Source organism: Fukomys damarensis, unplaced genomic scaffold (assembly GCF_012274545.1).
Source record: "Fukomys damarensis isolate Sample0158 unplaced genomic scaffold, DMR_v1.0_HiC HiC_scaffold_25, whole genome shotgun sequence".
NCBI classification, from domain to species: domain Eukaryota; kingdom Metazoa; phylum Chordata; class Mammalia; order Rodentia; family Bathyergidae; genus Fukomys; species Fukomys damarensis.
The window spans coordinates 14,675,089-14,686,139 of NW_022900937.1; the positions used below are offsets into that span (position 1 = coordinate 14,675,089).

Consider the following 11,051-nt stretch of genomic DNA (forward strand, 5'->3'; position numbering starts at 1 on the left):
CCAGCAATAAGTCTTTTTTTCCCTTTTCATTCTATCCAGGCTACAAGCCTTTTGGTTGATGTCACCCACACTCAGGGAAAGCCTTCTCATTATCCATACCCAGAGTTATGCAAAACCAGTCAGTGGACTAATCTAGTCATCACACATCCTTAATCCAGTACCACACACTGATGATTCAGCTGCCTCCCAAAACGTCTGAGCACATGAGGCTTTTTGTGGCGGTGGAGAATCTAGATATAAACCACAACAGCCAACAATGGGTAGATAAATGCAGTCTGTTAATAGATCTTCCTGTGGTGCCACCTGCAGGGATGTCTTTGGTCTTTGTAAATCTATGTTCTGTTTTTAGGTGAGAAGAGGAGCTCTCCTATCTCTTCTTCATTGCCTTCAGTACCACATACTTTACAGGGACATACTGTGGTATCTCATGGTCTGGATCCTATTTAAGCCCCTGTGAATGGATGATTCCCCTTCCCTTCAGCTAACTATGTCACAAGAAAGCAAAGGAGAAGTTTGGAGGGAGGTATCCTCCATCACCCTCCCTGTTGTCTGTCAGTGGCGTGCAGATGGGTGCAGAGGGCTCAAGTAGCCTTCTTTGGGTGCTGTTACAGTTTATTAGATCTCCAGGAAGGGAGGCAGGAGCACTTGCCAGTTGGGCCTCTCCCAGTTCTGTGTGGGCTAAGGTCCTAGTCATTGAGGCCAGCGGATGTGGGCTGTGCTCAGAAGCATTGCGGGAAGGGAGCCCAATTCACAACAGGACTGTCAGTGTTGTTCTGCTGTTCATTATGCCCTTCCTCCTTGCCATGGCCATTGTGGAGACCTGTCCCTTCCAAGGTGCTCACTGCACATTGAGCTCCATGTTCCTGGATCAGACCAGGGCCACTTTTTCACCAGCTCTGTCTTATGCTGTGCAGGCAGGCTCTGCAGCTGTCTAGGGAGGGATTTGTCTGTCTTCCACATGTCGGAAACACCCTATTTTCTGCAGGGGTCTTTGGAGGCATTAGATACCCATTTGTACGAGCTAGGCGAACAGAGAAGGTTTTTGTCCTTGGAAACAGAGGCCCCAGGGTCAACAGGACTGAGACAGCCTGGTGCTCGTTGGGCTCCCACATCCCTAGTCCCAGTTTGGAGTGGGCTTTCTCCTCTTCTTATGCAAATGTTTTGCAAGGTTGCTGTACTCCTCTGTGGCTGCCCCAGCCTTTGCAACTTCCTAAATTTCTAATCTAGAGTTCCCCCAGACTGGATGGCTCAGTGATGAGAATTCCTCCTGCCAGGTCAGCCTGCTGTAGCCGGGCCACCTCACTGTCCCTAGCAGGGGAGCAGCCCTTAGGATTGGGCTCCTTCACTTCCAGGATTGTTTTGGAGGAGGTGGGGATGTGGGGCAGATTCCCAGGTACCAGAATTACAAAACACACCTCCTACCTTTTTCAAATATTTTTTAGGTAAAGTTATTGATTCCTTTTCCCAGTTCTAATACTCAGTATATGTTAAGTTACTTTTCTCTTGTGCTCAAAGTTAAAATTGGAAAGATTTATGTAGCTCACAGTTTCTGTAGGTTTAGGCCATAATCAGCTGGCTCCAAGGCAGGGTGGCGCACGACAGAGCAGCATCAGTTTATGACATGGAAGACAGAATGAACTGCAGCTTTCTGCCGCTTTATCGTATTCAGACTACCGGGATTCGGGCGGTGCCAGACCCATCAGTTTACTGGTTTAGTAATCACTCACCCTTAATCCCAGTCTCACACACTCTAAAGTCAGCCCCTTCTGAAAAAGCCATCTATATCTGCATGAGGATTTGGGAGGACTTGTAGACTCAAACCATAACACATTGTTTAAAATGAAATGTACCCTCTGGCTTTGGCTGTAAGAACCACGAAGCATTCTGGAGTGTGTATTCCACCTTTTGGCACCATAAACCCTGCCTGTGCCTCTACTCTCCGTTGAGTACAGACCCAGCCAGGTAGCGTGGCAGGACAGCCTGTCTCTGTTGCCTAGAGGTGGCCAATGAGGGGGGGTCTGCCAAGAACAGCATTCATAAAGATGGGGTGATGAACTGGGCTCTGTGGCCCATACCTGTAATCTGAGCAGTCTGGGAAGCTGAGGCAGGAAGATTGCAAATTCAAGCCCAGCCTGGGCAGCCTAGTGACTTAGCAAGGCTCTGCCTCAGAATTAAAAAGGGCTGGAAATATAGTTCATTGCAAAGGCCCTGAGTTTGTTGTCCTGTACCCCCCTCAGAAACACGAGGATGGGGTGATGGGACTTGGCCTCATTGCCTCTTCCAGTACAGAGCAGCAGGCAGCACGGCCAGAAGACAGGGAAGGCTGCGGAATGATCCCTGGCTGTCCTGCGCTTCTCCGTTTGTACACAATGTCCCTGCTTCCCGCTCTTCCTCTGCAGTGTAGGAAAGGGAAAGGACTCATCCTTGGAGAGGAGAATAGAAGAGGATTGGCCTCCTTGGGGAAATAGGGTTTCTGGCTGGGTTGTAGGATATGTTATTTTTGTGTGGCGGGCGTAATAGGACTTACACCTAATCAAAGAAAGAAATTCCAAACAAAAGCTCGGGTGGGGCTTCCTGGGCAGAAGTGTGATATTGTAATAAATGGGAAGCTGGGCTCTGCAACCCAATCTTCGGTCTGATTACACAAATTATAGCCAGGGCCCTGTTTTCAAAGGAATGTAACACACCCCAGGGAGGCCCCTCCTCAGCGGGTGTGTCTGCATTTCCTTCAACCTTCTCCGTTGCTTTTGGGGCTGCCAGAGGAGCTGAGGGCCTTGTGCGGAATAATTATGCTGCCTTCTCTAGGGTTTCTGCCTTGGGACCACTCTGTGGTAAGTTTACCTCGTGTTAAAGTCCTCTGGGAACTACTGCAGGGAGGCCCTCCGCCCTTCCCTGTGTTACAGAACAGAGCGCACGCAGGCCCCTGACCTTCCAGTAACAATCGCTAACATTTCTAAGCACTAATGAGCCAGGCACTTTATATGGGATAGAGGAAGTCTTCTAGATGAAAAGTTCCTTTGCTTGCAGAGGGGGTGTCGTTCTCTGTGTTGGTGTTTCAGGTCCCTCTTCCCCCACCAGCCTCCTCTGTTTCCTATCCCAGCTCCTTGTGCTCTGCCTTCCCTACCCCACCAACCTGCTGTGCATTCTGCTTGCTGCTGCCTCTTTCTGTATGTGCCCTTCCTCCCTCTTCTCTCCTTCCTTTTCGATCTTCAGAATTGAATGACTTCTCCCTGGCGAATGACCTCACTTGTCTCCTCAGCCCTCCTTGTGCTGCTCCCAGCTCTGTCTCTCCCTAGAGCATCCTTAGCCTTCATTACCCGGTGTTAAACGATGCCTTGACTTCTTTTTCCTTTTTAATTTACAAGCTCCTCAAGGCCAAGTCTTGTTCCTCTTCACATCAGTGATAGCCAGCACATAGACACACTGGGACAGTTTAGGAATTGTGTGTCTTCTCTTAAGCAAGTGATGTGTTCTGATTTTATTTTTCTGCTAGAATGTGTGTCCCATACAGGTGCCTTTCTGCCATCATCTTACGTATTTAGGATCTCAGTTTTTTGTTTTTTTATCAGGCCATTTTGGTCTGTTCTTATCCACACTGCTCTCTTCTCTACCCCTGTTTAATTTGCTAGTGGCCCAGTAACAGTGGGGCAAAGATTCACTACAGTCCTTGACACCTGGCATCTGCGGGCTGTGACCCTTGGTTTCTAGTAACTGTAAGGATAAAGTGAATTACTCCGTCACACAAGTGGTGGTGCCAGCATTTGTCTGAACCATGGTAGACCTTCCTGTCCCTGTCCCTTCCAGTATTCCTGAAGGGCTCCTGTTCTCTTAAAACATTGCTCCTTTTCATACCACTATGACCATGTTGCCATTGCTCCTCTCTTGTGGGAGGCACTGTGACCTAGTACCCTTCCTGGTCAGCTTCCCTTCACCGCTTCTGAGAAGCCTTCTGTGATCCCTTCTGTGATCCTACTTTTTCCAGCAATGTCCCCAGCCATTAAAAAACAAAAAAACAAAAAAACACCCACAAAACTTGAGATGAGAGTCCCCAGTGTGCATTGCCTTTTATTTTAGTCATTTGTTTATTAGTCTTTCTTCCCACTAGATTGAAGACGGTGGTGTTCTCAGGCAGGGGCTTAGCTAAATTCTGTTATGTGGTACTTTGCTATCTAGCAAGTTAGCCTATAAGGGCTGGCTGGCTGACTCACTCACTCCCTCCCTCCCTCCCTCTCTCCCTCACTCCCGCCTTCCTTCCCTCATTCACTCATTCATTCATTCATATAGGATCTGTCACTGTAGCTCAGGCTGGCCTTGAACTCATGCTGATCCTCCTGCCTCTGCCTCTTGAGTGCTATGAGTACAGATATGTGCCGTCGTACCTGGCCTGTTTTCAGATTTTTTAAACAGACCCCCGCCCCGCGCCAATCTCTTAACTTCCTTTCTTTTGAAGTGATTGAACCCAGGATCTTACACATACTGGACAAGCACAGTGCACCTGAGCTACGCCCCTGCCAGTGCTGGTGTTTTGACATTTAAAATTATCACTCATGGCCATGTTTTATCCAAGCATGGTGCTGCATACCGAGCCAGTCCTCTTTTACAGGTGAGGAAATGGAGGCTTGCAAATCTTAGCCACCTGGTCTGCTGAGGCAAGTTGGCGATTTTGAAGCCTGGTCCTTGCTGTGTGGTGTGCTTTTCCCCATCAGAAGTGCACCTCTTGTAGACTTGGTGAAAGCCATACACTGGCAGGAAGTTTCTGGTGTCTTGGTGGAGCAGAGAGGCTGGACTCAAAGGCAGCAGAAAAGGATTTGGAATCATCCCTGGTGCACACTGGATTTTAGAAGTGAATGAGAAGAGAGACATAAAGTCTTGTGGGGGCTAAAGGCCATTGTGCAAAGACAAGTCTCCACCCTTAAATTGTGCCCCTTGCACATTTTTTTACTGATTTCATTTCAGCGTTGTTTTCCCTGAGCACATTAATTTTCCTGGGTATGACACCACAGTTCCTTGACACACATGTGCTCAGAAATGCTTATAAATATCCCAGCATCGCCTGCATAATTAGCCCCGAGGAGGGAGGAGGTGCATGTAGGAGCTGCTAATTTGTACGTGTGTTGCCTTGCTAGAGATTCACCAGCAGCAAACCGAGACAGGTTGTTAATAAGTGTTCAACACCACAGGCTCTTCATGCTGGAGGATGCTCCAGACAGCACTCGGGAACAAAAATCTTTCTCTTGATTACCAGGAATGAGTAAAATTGAGAAATACCATTTTTTGAAGTGTTTACCATATTCTTTGGGCAAAAATGAAAATTCATTGGTTTGGGATAATGCAAACTTACCTCACTTAGAGAATTATAGAGAAATTTAAAAACATTACTGAAGTATAAATGTAATATATTGCATGTGATAGATAATAGATCTAAAAGAGGTTTTTGAAATACATTCTGCAACATCAGTTTAAGACATTGTCCAGTAAGGAGTTTGGGGATCTATGGTAATGGATTTAAAAGCAACAGTTAACAAACCACTTCATAATTGAGTAGCTCTGGATTACTTAAGGGGTACACTCTGGCAACTGTTAAATTCCTTATGTACCCAAGCATTGAGTGATACAGGCTCGAAACTTTTTTTATTGCCCTTGCTTTACTAAGCAGACCCTTTAAACCTCTACAGGTATAGGCCTAGACTTACCTCTCATGATTTAGTATGCTCTGCCTTAAGGACATCCTCCTGCCCTTCCAGCCAGTGAATTTTGCAGATCTGCGTGTGTAGCCATGCCTGGCAGCTTTCATAAGGTAGGAAAGTGTATCCCCTGTCCTAATGTACTGTGTAGGACAGACAAACTGGCATCTTGCTCTGGAATAGCCCTGTCATAGTCTAGACTGGAATCAGGCAGCTGTGCTGTGTTCTGGCCATGTGAATGTGTGTTCCTTGACCTGTTAAGCCTCAGTGTTTTCATCTGTACAATGGGAATGAACATACCTCTCAAGGTTATCCTGAGGAAGAGTGAGGTGACCCTTGAACTCTTAGGCATAAGTGTTCACATTTATCTGTATGTCTCCTGCTAATGTGGCAAAGGAATAACATGGATATAAACAGCCTAGGCAACTTGGGGACTTCCTGAGACCCTGTCACAAAATTGAAAAACAAAACGAAACATAAAAAAGAGCCAGGGATTTACCTCAGTGGCAGGTCCTGAGTTCAATTCATGATACCAAAAAAACCCACAAAAAGGGCTAAGAGTGTAGTTCAGTGCAGGGCTCTGGATTCAATCCCTAGTCCCCAGTACCACCAAAGCGGGGGCAGGGGGAATACAGTAGAAGGCATATATTATGTTCTATGACTGTACAGAAGTGTGGACAGGTCCAGGGACCGATGAAGGTGCAGGCTGGGGAAACATCAGGGAGGAGGCTCCGTATGAGCCAGATGTCAGTGTTCTTCAGCAAATGCTTATCGAGCACTGACTATGTACCAGAGACATTGCTGGGCCCTGGACTGCAAGGGTGAACGACAGCAGGGCAAACCCATGGCCTCTGAGGGCCTGCACTCCAGTGGGAGAAGAAACGGACGGGATGCGCACCTCTGGGTGTGTAAACACACTGAGGTGAAGGGCATCAGGCAGGTTCTTGAATCATCGAGTAATTAAATTGGGCCAGAAGATGGGTGGGCATGTAGGGTGCTGGGGTGACGAGGCTGCAGGGAAGGAAGCATACATCTGGGAAAAATGCTTGGCTTCTCTCCAAAACTCCCTGGCAAGTAGCCTAGTGAGCCTAATATATTTTTAAATGCTATTTTTCTAATTGTAGTATCTATTCATTGTAGAAAACATATGCACGATTAAAGGTAAACAAGAGAAATAGATACTCCTTGCTCTGTGCTCAGAAGTTTGTATTCTGACTTCCTTTCAGATGTCTTTCTTGTGTTATTTGATTATTTTTGTTTTTGAGTTGATATAGTGTGATCATATGATAAGTACAGTTTAGCTGTGTGCATTTTCTACTTACTATAGGATAAGTATTTTCTCACGTTCTTACAAATAATATTTTTTCTGGCTAAGTAATGAGAGTATGGAGCACAGGGAATTTAACGTGCTTTTTCTTTTGATCTTAGGCTGATTCCAAGTCTTACTGGCATAAAGAATTGAGTGCTAGGGCTGGGGATTTAGCTCAGTGGTTCCGCCCCCTGCCTCGAAAGCACAAGGTCCTGAGTTCGATCCCCAGTCCCCCCCCCCAAAAAAAAGAATGAGTGTTAGCGTCTTTACAGAGCAAAACAGACATACAGACATGTGCACCTTTGTGTTACCTGTTCAAGGGACTGGATGTTTGCAAAGATGTCTTTTCAAAGGTCGCACTGACCAGAAAAGCTGATTAAACCTTCATGTGCCATAGGGACACCTGGGGACCATGTGGAGGGTGATTTGAGCCCTGAGAAGTTGGAGTCACAGCAGTGAGCAAGTAGCTTCCCCTTAGGTGTTGGCATTTCTGGGGAGGGATGGCAGGGCCCTACTCAGATGTGAGCCGTGCTATGTACTGGCACACCATGAACTGGGATGGGCAATCAAGAGTGCCTTGGTAGCTGAAGCTGATGTATTTGGAGCCCGCATTCCCTCTTCCCTTGTCCTTATTTTGTAATTGTTAACTTAAATGTCGGTGTCCCCTGTTGGATCGAGTTATCTGAGCCTATGATCCAGACTGTAGCATTTTATGTACCTAATTGTTGTTTAATTAAAGTATATAAAGTATGAAACTTTTATTTCTGTATCGTAAAATGTAGGGAAAGGGGGCTGGGCAGGGGGTATGGCTTGGGCGAGGAACATGGCCCCTGTGCCAGTGGAGCTGCCCTGGATGGGGACAAATGCCTGGAGCCCAGGCTGGGAGAGTGCAGTTCAGGCAGAGGGTATTGGCTTTGACTCCCTCACTGGCCACTGTGTGCCTCAGGCCAGCTGTTCAGGCTGCCTCTGCTTGTCCTCCTCAGGAGAACCCCCTTCCCCCCTTCCTAAAACAGGGGAATTTGTGTGTCATCCTGGTACAGGAGCCATACTAATCTTTTCTGTGTCATTCCGTCTTTATTGCCTGTGCTGCTGAAGAAATACTGGTAATCTCTTTTTCAATATAACTTCAAACAATTATTTTTAGGCCTATACATGAGGCAGCAGTTGAAAGAAAAGGCAAGAAAGGATGGAATCAAAAGTCAGAATGAAAGTTACCTCAACGTTGTTGAAAACAGTGTGTGGCCCAGGGCAAGTGCTCAGGATGGACAGCTGATGAGGGTCATTTGGAAGGGAAGGCCTGTTTCCTTGCGAGCTCCCTGCCTTGTGACAGATGGGGGCTTTTCTCTTGACTGTGTTCCAGAGCTTGCCCTTTGGAAAGCATCTTGGTGCTGGCTTTTGAGGGCAGCCCCTCAGCCCCACACTCCTGAGCTCCTTCATGGCCTTAGGAAGAGGTAGCCAGCAGATGAGCAGGTGCCCCCTGACTGGGCTGTTACAAGAGCTTGACGCTGGACAGCCCTGGTATTACTCCAAGTATTAGCTTCCTAGTTTGCCTTAATAAACTACTGCGAGGGCTAGAGTGCAGAAGTTCCAAATTAGGGTTTGAGCAGGGCCATGCTCCCTTCAAAGGCTCTGGGGGAAGAAGCCTTCCTTGCCTCTCTCAGATGCTTATGGTCCAGGTGTTACTTGGCTTGTGGCTGCTTCAGTGCAGACCCTGTCTCTGTCTCGGTACAATCTTCTGTTCTCTCTGGGTCTTTGCTTCTGTGTCTTATACAAGGACTGTTCTCTTTGGATTTAGAAGCCACTGTGTAATCCAAGATGATCTCATCTCAGAACCTTTAATTGTATCTGCAAAGACCCTTTTTTGCAATCAGGTCTCTTCTACAGGTTCCGGGAATTAAGATGTGAACTTATATTTTCAGGGAGTGCCATTCATTTCTTAACAGGCTAGAGAGGTTGGCTGTGGCCTCATGGATCCTCTCTGACGTCATTTGTCCCCCAGCTCACACACACATGTGGCCCATGACCCCGGGCCCAGCTTGTAGCTCTGGTGCATCACTTCCCTTGAGGAGAGGCCAAGCTTCCGTAGGATGCAGGCCTTGATCCCAGCATTCAATACCCGGACCTCCAGGGTGTTGGGACCCAGATGTCTTTGAAGGGACAGCATTTGAAGCTCACATGTGAGGTTGCTGTGGCCTCTGGTTGGCAATCTCTTCGTGCCTGGTATAGGCAGAACTTGGTGGTGGAGAGCATAGTTAAGACTGGATTTTTGTGGTAAAGCAGAGTGAAAGGCTGTGAATGACGGAGACTGTGATCATGCAAGAGAGGGGCAGCTGATTTCAGCTACCAGTTACAGTATTACATAAATACTTAATGTGTGAATGTAAACAGTGTAATTTAAACGAGAAGCTAATTTTGGAGCTCACTGGGGAGGTCAGCTGTGGATTATGGTTTTGGATTAATAAGGTAAAATTGCTCTACCCCAGGGCAACAATGATGTATGTTTCTCCTTTTCCTTTTTCAGATCAACATGGTTAAATATTTCATTGAGGATTGTTTCCCTTCCTTTTTTCTACTCTGTCCTATGGTTTCCTTTTTGCCAGCACGCCTAGCTTTCCTGTGTGCAAGCTTCTGAGTGCCTTGGGGAACATGGGCATGCCTGCCCTGCAGGTCTCAGTGAGGCTCCGCAGTGCCTCCATCCAAAAGTTTACATGGTGTTGCGGGACGGCCTTCTGGGGCCATAGCCCTGCTCCCCACCCCCAGGGAACAGTACCCGCTGCTCTGTGGCTCTGTTCCAAGTGTGTCAACCACTAGCCGGTTTCCAGTTCCCCACGAGCAGAATAATCTTGGGTAAGCATGGCCGTTGGAAGAAAGCAAATATTTGCCTTGGCAGTCATCATCTCCCAAGAGTCTGGCCCCTGTGTGTTGCTCGACAAAGTAGAAGTGACAGCAGAAGCCGTGGAGTCAGATACCGTATCTAGTTTAAAAGTGTTAGAAGTATATAAAAGGGGGGCATTTAAAAGGGACTGTCCCTCCGCATTTCTCCCTGTCTTTCTCTTTCTAGCCATCCTCCCACATTCCCGAACAAGTCTGAATATTCCATTGCCTTTCATTTCACTTGTTTCCGGCCAGGGCTTTGTAGCTTTTCCCTGTTGACATTGTAGCCTAGATGGGTGCCCTGTGCATTGCGGTATGTTTGGTGATGCCCTTAGCCTCCATCCATAGATAGCTGTGTCCACCATCTCCCCCTCCCCTCCATGCCCATGGCTTCTGGTATTGTCTCTAGATGATACCAGCTGTCCCCTTGGGACTAAAAAAGCCCGTGCCGAGAAATACTGTTTTAAGCCAGCCCTCCTGGTCAGTATTGCTTTGGTTGCATGCAGATCCTCCTGAGTTTGGTGGTGGCAGCGAACCTGTGTGTAGGAAGAAGTGCATTTGGGTTTCTTAACCTTAGTCACCTTCCATCCAGCCTAGTTGCAGTCAACCTAGCCATGACGTGGCCCTCACAAAGATGAGGGCAGTTAGCGATAAAAGTCAACATTGCCTGTTGACTTTAGAGCAGGCTTTTTTCCTTCCCAGGCTTACTGCCATTCTACTTGGTGGTTTTGAAATGGGGATGCCAGTCACACAAAGATGAGCTTGACACTTGGTGCCTTTCCATTGCTCGATGCCTCGGTGGAGCAGCAGAGCGTGACAGGAGTCTGCTGCCCATCACGCCTGTGAATCAGTTGGACTTACTTTGTGTCAGCAGAGGGGAAGGTGCTGAACCTCCGTGTCAAGGTGACATGCCATGTGGGCGGTACGGTTCCTGGATCTTTTCGACTGTGACTGTGTATGTGTTCTGCCGGCCAGCCTTGCTTCTTCAAGAAACTCCAAGAAGAACTCTCCCTTTGAAACTGTCGATCTGCCTTTAAGGCCTTAAGCTTTTTAATAATTTTTTAAAATGCCTGCAAGTTTAGTTGTTGAGGCAACGTCTTATTAAACACAATTAGTTAGAAACACTGTACTTCACTTTCTTGTGCTGCCTCTTTATTTGCTTCTTTGTTTTTTTTTTTTTTTGG

The 11,051-nt window shown here is 47.3% G+C and overlaps 1 protein-coding gene and 1 pseudogene across 7 annotated transcripts in view; one reads left to right on the plus strand and one right to left on the minus strand.

Annotated features, from left to right (window-relative positions):
* The window catches only part of Tln2 (talin 2), a 392,497-nt gene that overhangs the window by 141,503 nt on the left and 239,943 nt on the right, over window positions 1–11,051 (plus strand). The gene's annotated exons all lie outside the window — the stretch shown is intronic.
* LOC117283403 lies at window positions 7,999–8,094 on the minus strand (annotated as a pseudogene).